The 15,725-nt window shown below is 36.6% G+C and overlaps 1 protein-coding gene across 1 annotated transcript in view; it reads right to left on the minus strand.

The window, feature by feature from the left end:
* Positions 1–12,776, minus strand: part of CLOCK (clock circadian regulator) — a 52,573-nt gene extending 39,797 nt beyond the window's left edge. Inside the window, exons 1-2 of the mRNA XM_030493101.1 lie at positions 12,343–12,776; positions 10,615–10,714 (exon numbers count right to left, since the gene is read on the minus strand). The gene's annotated coding sequence lies outside the window, so the exon portion shown is untranslated. The remainder of the gene's footprint in view (positions 1–10,614; positions 10,715–12,342) is intronic.
* Positions 12,777–15,725: the final 2,949 nt, after the last annotated feature.

A 15,725-nucleotide genomic window follows, 5' to 3' on the forward strand; every position in this document is an offset into this window, starting at 1 on the left:
CGTTATAATTCAAAACTGAAAATCTTCACATATCCATAATTCTCTGCTTCCTCTAATAGGATCCTGGACAGAAACAACCTGCAGCCAGCCAGCTCAAGAACAGATCCTAAATTAATGCTCACAGTACTGCAGAAAAAAGGGTACAGAGGATGTAGAATCTGGAGAGTCTGCTATTCTCTTTCACAGGAGGCATCTAAACTTGGTATATTTTACAATGAACAAAAAATCCCCACTTCTTTCTTCCAGGCTCTTAACAGGATCTGAGAAGCTAGGCAATTGACAGGGGTTTTTGAAAAGTCCAAAAGGGGAAAAAATACCACACACGCATGCTCAAAAGATGAATATTATTAATTATCCCTGAAAATTATCTGCTATATACAAACAATTTTCTACAGAATCAAGTTACTAGACAAAAACCAACCAAACAAAATGTTCTTCACTTGAAGATTTCTCAGTATTAACTGAAATTTAAGGAAAAAACTTTAAAATAGGGTACCAAGATATCTATCCTGGCGATAACATCACTTTGAAACGATTCATCCAATTAAAAATGTGCATATTTATAAAACAGAGCATTAACAATGTTAAATGCTTTCTATTAGATACAGATGTTAGTTTAAACAATTTGTCTAAAATGGTTTATTATGTTTTCCTCAGAGTATAAACACCACCAAGAATCTTGATAAATTTACCCAAAGAGGAAAATTTTACTGAACACTTTATTCTTACAGTGAAAAATACATATAGGAAAATTCACCAGGAAATGATCAAATAATTAAAAATTGTTTTTCCTCTCCTCCAATCATAAGAGGGAAGAATGTCTAGGTATAGAAAGTAAACTAATTCCTGAAAAATGTCCTGAAAAAAATTAATTATCAAATTAAACAGACATGATTATTACACGTCCACAACAAGAACATCAAGTAAATTCTTCTTCCATTCTATACAAAATTTCTGGTTGGTGCTGATATAAACTGATGTTTAAATTTAGAAAACGAGGCTTTCCAATTATTATTACTGCAACAACACTCATCTATCCACTACAATTAATCTTGCAGAAAACATGAACTTACATGTTAGGTGAGCACCTTAAGTGCCAGACTTTTAGAATGCAAATGTGCCTTGCAAGTTGGGAAAGGTAGCCAAAAAGCAGTTTTTGAAATTCACGCAAATTAATCTTTCCAAAATTCTATCCTAGGCCAGAAAAATTTACCCAGTGAAGATTTATTATCTTTTATATCCAAATGAACACTTTGTACATAAAGAGTACTGATTAATCTGGAAAACCTTTCAGTCAAAATTTCTTGTTCTGATCTCACTATTGCCTTCTAAAATCTTCAGAAATCCAAGAAGTCAACAGATGGCCGAGAGGGTCTATAAGAAGTTAAGTTATGCAAGTTATTTCTGCACCAAATGCCTTTACAGTCTATTTAGGAGAAATTTTAAGGACATAGCTATGAGTATTTAATCAATTTTGCTTGCTTTATATCACCTTACTTTCTAAGGGACAACCAACTATTTCAAATAAACAACTTATTCCTTTAAGATAGCATTATCTAGCACATCCAGAAACATCTTACCGCTTCTCAGTTATACACGCATTAAAAAGGGGTGGAGGGGGCAGAGGGAAAGTGGCAGGCCATGACAGGTAACTCAATGAAATTAACTCAAGGGTGGTTTTGTTTGTTTGTTTGTTTGTTTTGGGGTTGTTTGCTTTTTGTTTGTCCATTTTGTTTTGGTTTCTAACAGGAGACAGACTTACTGGTAACTCATGGGCACAGTACTCACTAGAATGTGGGGGAAACAGACTAAATACTTCCTCTGACTCAGTCCGCAGGTGAAGAATTACCACGTGTAAGATTGCAAGACCAGTATGTACACAGAACATGCAGGTAACTACATGGCTACAGATACTAGGCACTCCACACTCTAAGTATTATTTATATTTGCAAACACTTTTACCAAACTCCTTTGCCAAACCAAAAGCTTTCATAATGTTAGCCTTTGACCTATCATTTCCACACCCATAAATTCCCTCTTTTCTGCTAGCATTAGTATGCGTGATCACACAGTCAATACAGCCTAAAACTGGTCCAGCCTAAAACTAACTGAAATACTGTTTCATTCAGCTAAATTAACTACATTTGTTTCACCATATGGCTGCTCAAAAGCTATGCTGGCACAGGGGAAGGGGAAGCAGTGAATCACCAGGTTAGACATCTTTTGGCAACAATGCCATTTCATGCTGACCTACACCATGTGTTAAATTACAACCAGAGAACAAAATGAGGAAAAACAAGATTCACATTCGTGCTCAAAGAAACGAGCACTGTAGGTACTACTTGAGAAGTCTGCTTCGTATTTAAATGAAACATCTGTACTCTCCCTGGCATTGCTGCATGTGACAACCCATGACAAATGAAATTTATGGATAGAATGAACTTTGTTTACATACTCCAATTCAGATTCATGGATCAGCTTCTGGATATGAAAGTAAAACCAGAATTCAGCCTTAAAGTCAATGGGAAACTCAAGCAAAATATAAAGCACAGAAGTATAAATATCTGACATGTGGCTAAGTAGTTATCAACCTATCTATCAAATAAAATGTTAATGAGCATGAACTGTGACTTTTAAGATGACCCTCAGTACAGATACTTATACAAGGGAATTCACCTAAATGAATAATATGAAACTAAGAAAATTTAATGAAAGAATGATTTATACCCACAGCAGCTATTTGTAACTCTTAGAATTGTAGAAGTGTACCAAATGGACGCATACAAAGGACAGTTGCTAACAGCAACACCCAAGAACAAGTGACAGGTGTTTCAGAAAGCAAGTATTTAACCTGAAACTCAATTATTCATTTCATGTAGAAATGCAAACATGTAAATAAAACACTTTAAAACTATTTAGTGATAGGCATATTTTTTTTTCAAGTTTATTGCACAATCCTGGATTGTGCAGCTGTGGAAGTGCTTCTGATGCTCACATTTGCCAGTGCGGGTGACTCATGCACAGCTAAATTATTCTATAAAGATTTTGTGAAGAGTGGACTTTTTGACTGCCTGAAGAATGGAGTAGGCAGTGCACTTCACTGGGAAGTGTCTTCAAAAAGAAAGAAGTAAGACTTCACACTCACATTTCCCTGAGATGAGAAAGTAGGAACATTTTAACTCCAACACTGAAGTACAGTCCAAGCCAAAAATTACAGAACAAGCAGCTCCTCCTCGCTGCCTCCCCAACCCTGCACATCATCCTAGAGACCAGAAAGTGATAACAAAAGAACAAAGAATGAAGTAGTAGAAAACCAGAACAAAACAGAACAAGGAAATGCTAGGGGATATTGACTTCAGTGTATTCTAAAAAGATGTAGCAAAACACACTTCTGTATGAGCATTCTTACCGTTCTGTTCATGAGATTAACAAGATTTAACAGAAGACTTACTTTTTCTTAATTTTGATGTCTGACAGTGGATCCTTCAGTTTTCCCCCCAGTATAACTACCTGTTACAGAAAGAGCAAGCATATACATTAAATCTCAGTACTGTACTAACAGAATTCCAAACCCCTGCATTGCACTACTCCTTAATTTCATTAAAAAAACCACTGGAGTTACTCTTTTGTCAATAACTTCCAATATAAATCCGGACTCAACTGGGATTACAGTGATGGCAAAACCCAAAGACACAGTACACATCCTTCATACTACCAAGGCAAGAAGTGCCTTAACAAGAGAGGGGAAGAAAAAAAACCAAAACAAAAGTTTTGCAATTGGTACAGAGAGGAAATGTCTTAACTGTGGTCTTTGCTAAAGAACGGCCAAAAACAAGGCAGAAAAAGTTTACTTTTCCTGTCCCTGGAAATTCTTTGCAAAATACTTTGTAACCACTTTGGGGATAGATATTAGGCATCCTTTCACCACCCTGCTATAAGCAAGAGTCAAAAGGAAATGGAGCATGAGCCAACATTTAGTCAATAATTGGACTTGCTCAGACAGGAAGGATGGTGCATTATTTCAAAGAGGATAGTACTGCATGAACCGAGCAGATATAGCAATGCAGTAATAGAAAAAAACGCATATAAAGTCAACTCTAATGTAATTTTACTGTAATCAGTCTGCATATATATTCTTATTTATATGGAAATAAAAAAGCAAAAACATCTTAAGTACTCAAGTACTAGAACACTGAACACAGAACACAATTTCTGACTGTTCAGTAAATGCTGGTCAAAGGAAAACTGTAGTTTGAAGTAGCACTGTAACATTCAGCCAACTGGTTTTTAGCATTCAGTTTCTAAAACATTATCAATTTACATAGATATCAAATTTGCTCTAATACTTTCCTCATTCACCTGAGCAACAGCTGCATGCACTCCTCCTTTGTGGCTTGCTACTGACATGAGCAGAAACTTACCCAGCTTGTGCTGACTAAGCGAGTCCAGAAAACCTACTGAATTCACCTTCTGAGGGTCACCAAGAAGCAGCAAAAGAAGATCAACAAATTCCTTGCCCCATAGATCAGTATGATCTTCAAAATGTTGGGCCCAGTCAATATGATTGTAAATTAAATTGTTTAATTATGATGACCATATTACTTTTCAAGCATTTGGAATATTTTAAATGAAGGTTTCTGTGACCCTGCAGACTAATTCGACACACAGCAAAAATTCAATTACTTCCCATTTCCCCATCTCCTTCAAAAATATTTTATGATCACGATATTGAGTGAAAGACATAAAACGTAACTGAGAAACTTCTAAGCCAAGTTTTCCTGTTACCATGTTTGAGACAAGAATTTTCAAGATTAGGTTACGGAGGAGAAAAAGGTCACAAATTCAGTTCCTTTTTGTATTTTTGGGAATTCAGATTCTGCCCTGACACTTCTATATGAACTTTAAAAAGTTTCAAAGGAGTCCTCAAAGTTATTTATGTGAGAACTCTTAGTCCTTTTTACTATTTAAAATACTCAGCACAAAATCATATCAAGTATTACTCACTACATTTGCATGACTTTAAACTCTTTTTCTCAGCTTTTTTCTTTTGCTCTTTCACCACTTTTCAAGGTTTTCTTTCACAGAATGATCAGACTGCACTATTTCTATCTACCATAACACATGTATTGGTATGCTTACTTCTTGCCCCTCAAAGCCTTCTCTGCGTTCTCAAGTTCTCGTCACCTCCCAGATTAGTACCACCATATTTTCTTTGCAAACATTTAGACCCTTCCCTTCCAGGTCAATACTGAGGATGCTAAAATTAGTACTGCTTAGGACTGCCACCACAATTAGCAAGTAGGATATAGTTAAAAACCAAGTTGCACTAGATATATCTTAAAATTAACATCTTAAATCACAGCAAATAAAACACCCCTTATAGGGTCTTTTCCTCTTTATTAATGGAACCTAACTTTGATCATGCAGCACTGAAGTTCTGAAAAGTAACATTAAAAAAGTATTTACAAAAGCATTATAGCTATTCCAATTTTCAATTAATATATCAGTTATCAAAAAATAAAGCCATAATCAGGTTTTATTTTCAATGGCAATGCTATTCTGCTCAGAACATTGTGAACATAGTTTCAATGACCTAGGATCTTGCTAGGCCTACCTAGCCTATCAAGCCTATTCAACGCTGGTATTGAGGAACGATTTCAAAAGGTATCAATATTCACAGGAAAATCCCAAAACTAATATGAATTATATGTTGAGGCCAAAAGCTAACAGGCTGTTGAAAAAAGCTGTATTCTATTGAAGCATACATTAAGGCTTGAAACAGTTTAGTTATGCCTAACACATTAAAAAATATGCAAATAGAGTGAGAATGAAATACACACTTTAACTAAACAGTGCAATATTCACAAGACAAGATTATTTAAAATAATGAGGACTCTTCATAACTTGTTGGCTTAGATTTCTCATATTTTGACTCTCAACAAACTTCCTCTTGAATTGCTGTATGAAGTAGCTAGGTACTAAAATCTGATCTTTGCTTAATGCATTGGGTTTTTACAACAGCATAAAACTATTTAGGTTGGAAAACATCATCAAGTCCAACCATTAACCCAGCACTGCCAAGTCCCCCACTAAACCATGTCCCTAAGCACCACGTCTACACGTCTCTTAAATACCTCCAGGGATGGTGACTCCACCACTTCCCTGGCCTTAAGTTGCCCTTTTAGAAAGGATTATACAAATTGAATGGAGAGATGCTTAAGCCTAGGAGGATAAAACATGCTAACTTTTAAAATATGTTTATGCTAGTTACAACATGAGGGAATAGACTGAATAAAATCAATTTAAATAACACTGCAAATAACCGGATTTGAAAAAAAAAAAAAAAATAACTGTCTTTCGCAAATTAATAAAGTTCTCCAAAACACTGCTGATACTTGTGCTCCTACAACCTTCGGTATGTTTTTTAATGATTAAAGGGCTGTTGTTTTAAAAATCCCCATCAATATAAATCTTGAATATTAGAATATTAGAAACATTCTGGAAAAATATTAGAAATTTTCTGGAAAAAATGCTGAAAGCTAAGGCCTGGATTCTGCAAAGATCTCACAAACAAGACAAGTTTAGTCCTGATCATTGACTTAGACATGCCGGATATTACACGAGCAGTAAGCGCGCAGAACTCCTGGGAATCTCTGAACTTAAAATGGGGCAGATGGGGAGAACTCTTACAACTGTTTCTTCAAGATAAAATGGTTTAACACTGGCAAATAAACATTACTTAGATTTTCAAAACCTTAACAACTCCAATCCACAACTTCAAATTGAGGAATTCAGTCAGGGGGTGGGGGGAAATAAATCAGTCTTGGTTCATGACAGCTCAATGTACAGAAAAATGGTAACAACTGCAAACACCTGTGAAGATTATCTATTTGACTTTTTTTGTCTTGCTCCTACTTAATGACTGCAATAAAACACTGGACTTGGTGATTTTTTCAGTGCAGATGAGGAGTTCAAGCAAACCACTTGAGGTGGGAAGTATAAAAAATCTAGAATTATGTATAAAAATTAAGAAATTTAGGAAATTAGAAGACTATTTTAACAATTTAAGAATATAAGCAGGGAAGAATAACAGACTAAATCAAAATTTCAAATGGCAGTTACAATTTAGTCATTTGATTCACTGTCACTTGTAGTATTTGTTTGTTTCCTTGACAACTTATATTAACAAAAGTTGCACAGAACACCTGTGGCACTTTGAAAGTTGTAAATATTAGCACTGAAACTTGTAACTGGATTTGTAGGATAGATACTTATCACAGATGTTCATCACCCTCATACGCTGACCTACAACCAAAGTGAGCAATTTTGGCCCTGTTTCCATTAGCAAGTAAACTGTAACAGTAGAAATGGATGAGTAGACCAAATCGGCTGGTGCTGACACTCCTATGCTAGCTGTTCAAGAGGGTTTATTTTGGATTTGAGTTCGTCCGGTCTCCAGAAGCAAACATCACCATCACATATGCCATTCAAAATTTTCCAGGGATTTAATAATTCATACAGACCTGTATGCTAAGTGTAAGGTCCTACACCTGGGTCGGGGCAATCCCAGGCACTGCTACAGGTTGGGTGGAGAAGAGATTCTGAGCAGCCCTGCGGAGAAGGACTTGGGGGTGTTGGTTGACGAGAAGCTTAACATGAGCCGGCAGCGTGCGCTTGCAGCCCAGAAAGCCAACCGTATCCTGGGCTGCATCAAAAGGAGTGTGACCAGCAGGTCGAAGGAGGTGATCCTGCCCCTCTACTCTGCTCTTGTGAGACCTCGCTTGGAGTATTGTGTACAGTTCTGGTGTTCTCAACATAAAAAGGACATGGAGCTGTTGGTGATTTTTCCCACTTCCTCCTCCTCTCTGCCTAGCCCAGGGCATTCCTTTGCTTCGGTCAGCAACTCCACTATGGTATTTCATTAATTTAAGTGAACTCCTCTGATCCAAATGTAAAACCTAGGATACTCTCTTAGCTCACTCAGAAATAATCCTTCCCCCCATCAAATCTCAGTTAGGAACCAAGAGACCACTTTCAGATCATTAGCTCTCTATACCCTATTAAACAATTTTTGATTTAATGAGTTGCTATTTTTCCTTACTGTGATAAACAGAGCAGCCCAAATAATTAAGACCCAGATAACTAACTCCCTTGCAATACTACATTTCCCATTCCTTCTGGACAAGGCCTGGTTGTGTTGCTGCTACTCATTCATTTCACTTCTATATCAGGTGTTTAAGAATAAATCGAATAACAGGGTGGCTTGACTTCACTGTTCTCCTGTGTACATGTATTTTTGTACAAGTAGTGACACAGACATGTTTCCAGAGAAGCAGAGACACTACTGCAAGCACTCAAACATGCACTCAAGTCAGTGTGAAAGAGTACGACTTTCAAATCTCTATTTCCACAAATCAGTGTCAAAAGTATTTTCTATTTAGTTATTTGCTTTTCACACTTACATGAAAAACATTAAGGAAATGGGTATAAGAAGAAGTTTTTATATAAGTAAATACAAAAGTATTCTGTAATTTAAGAACAGTTTTAAACTGAGGATTTTCAGGACAACTTAAAAAAAAAGCCCTGAGGAAGAAACATAAGTAAAAGAAATATGAAAATGTAAAGGTGAAGGAAAGCAGCCTAGGGAGACACAAGCAGTAAATAAGCTGAACTATGCCCTGGAAAACACAAATTCTTAATAAAACAAACCAGGTCCTCCTGATCTAAAAAGGTTACTTGAAAAGCAACACCAAAGATTCACAGCATGCGTAAGTTTTCAGGATGCTCAAAAGGAAGTCTTTCATAACTTTTAACCACACACAGTATGCACTGTTCAAAACAATCTGGTTTATTATGATCTGTTCTGAACACAAGATCAGCAATAAAGAAGAAAAATCAAAGAATATAGAAAACTTGAATGAAAAATGCACAACAGCTATGGAAATATATGACTGTGAAAGACAGAATCAACAGTAAAGGGGATGCAGTCAAGAAATAGCACAAGTGCAAAAGAAAGTCTCCTTACTCAGTGTTTGTACCTGACATTACAATGGAGTTGAGATCAGGCCTGTTCACTTCTCACAGTACAGCTAGAACACGTTCAGTAGCTCTGTCTGGGTACGACTAAAAAGATTTGGCATATATCTACCTCATCTGATTTGGACAGATGAAATGGATTTAGACAAATCACTGAACTGGTGGCAACCATATTTTCAGAAATCTATCATGCCATCTAATATGAGAGTTTGAGATGGCATGAAAAAAAAACCTCAAACCAAAAAACCCCCAGCATAACTGTTTAAGCAAGCACTCCTTGAGTGCTTGCTCTAAGATATAATTTCTATTTCCAGTGGTAGGATTTTCATTGCCTTATGAATCAAGAAAACAGCCCGTTACTCCCCCTCATCTCATTCTCAGACAACCAGGCTGACTTTTGGTAAAGTTTTAGCTGAAGCACATACACAATGCAAAGAATTACTGCTCAGTGATTTAACTCTTGCTAAATTATAAGCTATTAAAACCAACGTCTTAGAATATCACGTCAAGCATCATCAGCTACAAGCACTGCTACCTGTAACTCCATTCACAACCAAACTTCATGCACGACCAAACATTTCCAATGCATGACAAGCCATTAGGAACATAAGAAGACTTTCTGCCAGCAAGAAAAAATAACCCAGTTTCAGCAAGACTGGCGCAATGTCTGATCTACCTAAACAGATCAGGTTTCAGGGGGTTTTGACCCAGTGAATAAAACAACGGAACATCAGAAAAAGTTTAACAATAATATCTACTTAGAAAAAGCATGTAAACACATACATGAACGTTACAGAGGGCTATGGCCATGATCCCCATGATACAACAAATCAAAACCCCTTTGTCACTAATAAGATGAACCTTAAACAAACTACGCTATCTGTTCTGTGCTTCTCTTTGTGTGATCACAGATGTATAAAGCAGCCAGTAACCTTACTGCAAGATAAGACATGAACAATCTTGCAAACATGAAAATCTGCACATCTTCACCTCCTGGTCCACCTTCAGCTGGATAGTGCATACTGACCAATCAAGGAAGCAGGGAAATGCAACCCTTTCAAAATAAGATGGCATGTGAACAGAGATACTGCTACTTGAACCTATTAATATGCATTCTTTTGCTTTATATATACATTCTTACATTAACTTTTATCTGCTGAAAAAACAAACAAACAATCCACCCAAAAAAGCTGTAAGCACAGCAGTACATATGCTCATTTACTGCAACGCGTCCCTGGGAGAGATACTAATTCAGTCTCCAGAAACCACAGGGCCACATTAGCACACTTCACTGCTGGGGACAGTGCCACCACACGATATGTTGGTTTTTGGGGTTTCTTTTTTTTCCTTCTATTTTTCAAAGCAGCTCAGGTACAGTTAGTTCGATTGTTTCATTCCATGCTCCAGTGTACTGGATGAAAGCTTATTAAAAGCTTATTTGAAGTTTATTCTTGCCCCCACACAACATTGATTTCAATCTCAAATTGAAGTGGAATGTCTACCTTGCCTGAGGTTGAAAAAGAGATGCTTCTGTTTAAAGCATCACTGTTCTAGTAGCAATAAAATCTACATACTTACTTAAATTACCTAGAAATGCATTGTGCCTTGCAGAGTGGGTGGATAGCGTTAGTAGTCCAAAAGTGATGTCATCTGAGCAAGTCTTCTTTGGCACAGTCTTCTGAAAAACAACAACAAAACCCCACAGTTCTGTAAAGATGAATCCATTCAGAACAACTTTTAGAGCTGAGCCCTTGATTGCTGCTCTCTGTTTTAATTCCTGCCATTTCAGTTACTTTATTTCCATCCCTCAACTGTCCACAATTTCACTTTATTCAACTCCTTTATTCAACATAATGAAGGAAAAACACATGAAGAACTTCAAAAGCGCACACCACCTTTTACGTAGCTCTATCACTGCCTGAAATGGAAATCTGCGAGACAAATGCAACAGCCTAATGGCAACACTGCCTGCAAAACATTAATATTACAATTATTATGTCACAATTGCTTTGGGGTATATTATGACCTTGCAGAACATCAATAATACGCTAGGCAAATTTCTGGAAAGAAAATACATCAACACAATTTTAACTTTCTCTGCGTGTATGTGTGTGTGATAATTCAAACAGGACATGTGATCTACCTCAGAACACAGTTCAAAAGAGAACATGGCATACAACAGCATAAGAAAGACTCAAACGTCTTCCCCTAACTAATGAAAAACTCATTTCGGTAAGCAGAAGCTAACTATACATTAGAAACATTCTACTTATTCCACAAGGAAATAGCTCCCATCTACTACCCATCACAAATTCTGTATTCCTACATACAGTGCTCTGTTTTAAACAGGCATGCACCAATTTCATAATATAATCTCACTGCTGACAGTCCTGCTGGGTTAACTGCTAGTTATCATTATTGATACTTTCTATTTAGCACTCCCACGTGACAAAGCATGTTAAAAAACAACTTCAAAATCCCTGTTCTTTAACTCCTTGTCCCCTAGTAGATACAACATAGATACAAGAAGCTGTCAAGCTGAGGAAGAAGAATGCCAATGTCTGAAGAAGGTCTACTGAACAAGCCTAATGGGTTAAGAAAGGGAGACTGTTATCATCTACTTATCTGTACAGTAAAACGAAATATTCTAATGTCAGAAATCAATGTTTTGAATCAAATACCAGTATATAGATAAGAAATAGCAAACTATACGAGGCAGGAAAAGTGCCTAAGTGCCATTTTAAAAATCAATATATGCAAGTTTATGAGGGATCATTTTTCATTTTTATGCCAGCAATACAAAGATTAATCTAACTCAATATAAATGAACCATAAATTTAACTGTCTGTATAAAGGTAATACGAGTTCAACTAAAATATTTTTGAAAAGCAGTTTCAGTTATTTTAATGAAAAAAAGTTTGTGATCCTTTTGACTTACATAAAGTGGTAGTGCCTCAATTACCTTTGATGTTAGAGGTTTCTATAGCACTGCCTCAATTGCACTGGAACTCATAAAAAGTCCTCCAGCTTAAACAAAAACTGGGTGTAACAGCAGGTAGCAACAGAGCAACATGAATGCCTGAGACTGAATCTTCAGACACAACTGCCTGTTGCTCAAAAGCAAGTTAAATTGACAGCTAAATTTCTTAAGTGGTTAGAAAAATATTCTTGGTATTAGAATGCATGTCCTGATTTTCCTGCCAAGCTGATCAAACCAGCATATTCTCAAATCCTTTCCCTGTCTCATCAGATTTTTTTCTTCATAAAAGCCAAACCCATCAACATAATTTATAAGTTTCTAAGTACCTTCTTCCTGTCTCATTTCCCAGCATCTTCCAGTTAATCTTCATCTTGAATCAGACTTCGCTCCTGATTTTATTATTCTTTCTAGATCCTGCAAAATAAAACATTTTCTCTCTTTTCCTTCAAATCTCTGTACTATTTGGACTTGCTTTATGCTGGCTTTTGCTTCTATATTCTCATCTGCCTCCTTGCTGATCTACCTTATTCTGCTCTTAGAAACGACAACTGGTTTAATTCACTCACTACGACTCACTTATTCATTTGAATCCTTGTCCCCCTTTCTGAGGTCATTCTCCTCATTTTCTACATCAGTGAAATTCAGATCACAAGCTCTTCAAGGCTGAAACTGTATCTTATTATCTGTGAAACATCATGCAAAGCTTTAGCGCAGCACAGCATGTTTAATGCTTCTGAGCTGGGGGAAGAAAAAGACCAATTTGAAAAAAAAAATTATGTACAGTATTTGAACAATAAAAAAACATTTTTGGAAAGCATTTTAAGCAAAATTGCTGAGATGTTAGGAAGTTATCATTGGAATTATCATACTAGTTCCAAACTCTAGTTTCATCCACAACCACGCAACTGCTAGTAGTAGCTTGATTACATATAATGAATATTGCTGCTGTGGATGGCAAGAAAAATTTTATTAAATCACTTTACTACATGAAAACTGACAGTAAGAAAAGTGAGTATATGTATGAGACTCTGCATTCCTATTCTGACAGTTCTTGGAAGCTGTGATTCATGCTGCTACTTGCTTTTGTACTCACAGTCAGAGGAAAATCCGTTTTCCTTTAGAACATTTGTTGTTACTATGAAAACTACTTTTAAATAAGCACAAATCCAGGCCCCCAACTATTTTGCAGTCCGTTATATTTTAAAATGGAATTGTTTTAATACTTGAAATTAATGAATTAAAATTTGTGAATACTATAAAATTTGTGAAGATTATATATTGGTTACTGAAGGCTTGAAAAGCACATTTTACATTATTGAGCTGGGAATTCTCAAGAAACAAAAGCAGCAAGATAATAAAGTTTTCTTCACTTTCATCACTCCTAAGTCTGTGAGAAGTTTCTCTAAACCTATCAGGAGGACACACTAAAATTCTCGACTGAGACTTGATAAAATCTTGCAAGTTGAACATAATGAGGTAAATTTCAGTCAGCTGTTTATCATGATTAATCAGTAATGCAAATACATGCAAGACAGAAATGAACCAGAGAAATGTCATTTAGACAGAAATCCAGCTCCTTCTGCTTTTCAACTATTAACTCCATGTTACAGGACACAGGACTGGGCTTACAGAAAATCCCATTTGGCAGGTACTATCTTTTGTTCTTATGCTGAGAAAGAAAATCTTATTCTTTGGCTGTTAATGGATATATTTCATACAGTATCTGACAGGTATAAACAGAAATCTTTAGATGGCACCCTTTCAGTTTCATCTCTCCACTAGTAAAAACACTTATTCACTATGATCTTTAAATGGAAAAGTCCTATATCTTAAGCCGAAGTTACACTTTTCCTTTTTAGTACCAATAGCGAGGTCTAAGTTCTAGTCTTTTAAAAGAAATATATCAAAACCATTTTTCCCGCTGAAACAATGGGAAGATAAGAATTTAATCACAGGTTAAAGTTATTCTTTTCATTTCAGAAGGATTTATTTTACATACCAAACCAAACTAAAGGTCAGACAACCCTGCGGTCAGTGAAACACAGTATCATGTAATTCTGCTCAGGACAATAATTCCCTGGTTAACATTCAAAATATCTTTCACCAACACACCATTAAGTAAGTTCTTCAGGGGCAGCACAGCACAGCTCTGATAGCTCAGCTCTCCTCTCCCCCACCACAAGAAGGCAGCTTCCCCTCCCACCGTCCCTCTGACACACCACGACATTCTCAGTCCTCAATCCCTTCCAAGACAGCCCAATGTTATGCCTGTCTCTTCAAGCCCCACTGGCACATACATCTTGTGCTCTGCTACCCAGCACAGACCCAGCCATGCTGAAAAAATAAACAGGCCAGTGTCAGTTGTATTGCACTCTCTCTCTTAAGAGAGGGTAGAAACACATTTCTCTCTACCTGGTTTGCCTGTTTTCCCCAAACCTGTAGGAACACTAGAGTCTGAGATTTCTACCCGTCCTACAAACATGGCTGTAATTGGTCAATGATTTCAAAAGCTACTGGCAAATATGTAAGGCAGGAATGAGAGAAAACAAGGAAAAAAGCATAAACCACGTTTTCTTTGGAAATCATGCTTAAAAAAAGGCAACACCCTACAGCTTCTCAAGGAGAAAACTGTTTAGTTGTTTACTGAGCCAAGGGAAATAAGGAGACTTTGGCAAAACATTTTCCCATTTCTCTTGACCTTTTACACTTCTGTTTCAAATACATCTTTAGGGGTCTAAGGACTGGGAAAGTTACTCCATATAACAAGACAGCTATTTCCCTAACATATCTTGAAGCATTTGGATGAGTGATGAAAATCTAAAACTTTGGCATTTCTCTAACAAGATTCATCTGAAAAATTATGAACCTTTTACCTTACCACACCACACACTCTCCGAATTCACAACCACCTCCTTGCCAGCAGCCACCAAACTAGTGGCATATTATTCTGTCAGGATGCATGTCAGTAAAAACCACAACTCAACAGCCAAAAGCCAGACTCTGACACGACATTAAACACTCATTGAAACAGCCAAACACATCAAATGCTCTCAAATGCCAGAAACTAATATTTATGTCACTAACAACTTTATCCAAATATAAAAATGGTGAGTTATGTCTTATTTATAACAGCACTCTCAGAATTGGAAATATGAAACTAGTTATTAACACAATTTATATTAAAGTATACTTATTTATCAGGGAGCTTAGTATCTCATACTCTCATTCTCTAAGACCACAATTTAATATTTGAAAATGTAGATTTCCTCAAGACTTCTAATGTACACATTGGAAAATTCACACATCAACTTCCCTCCCTCCTACAAGAACTACTTGTTACAGGCTGGCCCACCTCCTCTGTGTTCACAAATACTTGCCCCAATAGTATTTAAAAGCAAGTACTGGAACTTTCTGGATATCTACTAGTTCAGCAGATAGAGATGCTTATGGTATCCAAGATCATCCTTCTGTCAGCATTGAGACACACAAACTTCTGGAGCTGCACGCTAAAAACTCTTGTAGATGATGTTAGCAATACTATACCCTTCTTATAAAGCACTTAAAATTCAGGCACCATGCTGGATGATCAGCCCATTCCCAGGTTCTCCTTCTCTTCTGTGTGTCCCACAGCAACACCACTAACACATGATGAGTTACTAATTAAATTCTGCTCTGTCTGTAATAAGCAATACTACCCTAAAGTATAGTC

The sequence above is a fragment of the Strigops habroptila genome, chromosome 7 (genome assembly GCF_004027225.2).
Source record: "Strigops habroptila isolate Jane chromosome 7, bStrHab1.2.pri, whole genome shotgun sequence".
Classification (NCBI taxonomy): Eukaryota; Metazoa; Chordata; class Aves; order Psittaciformes; family Psittacidae; genus Strigops; species Strigops habroptila.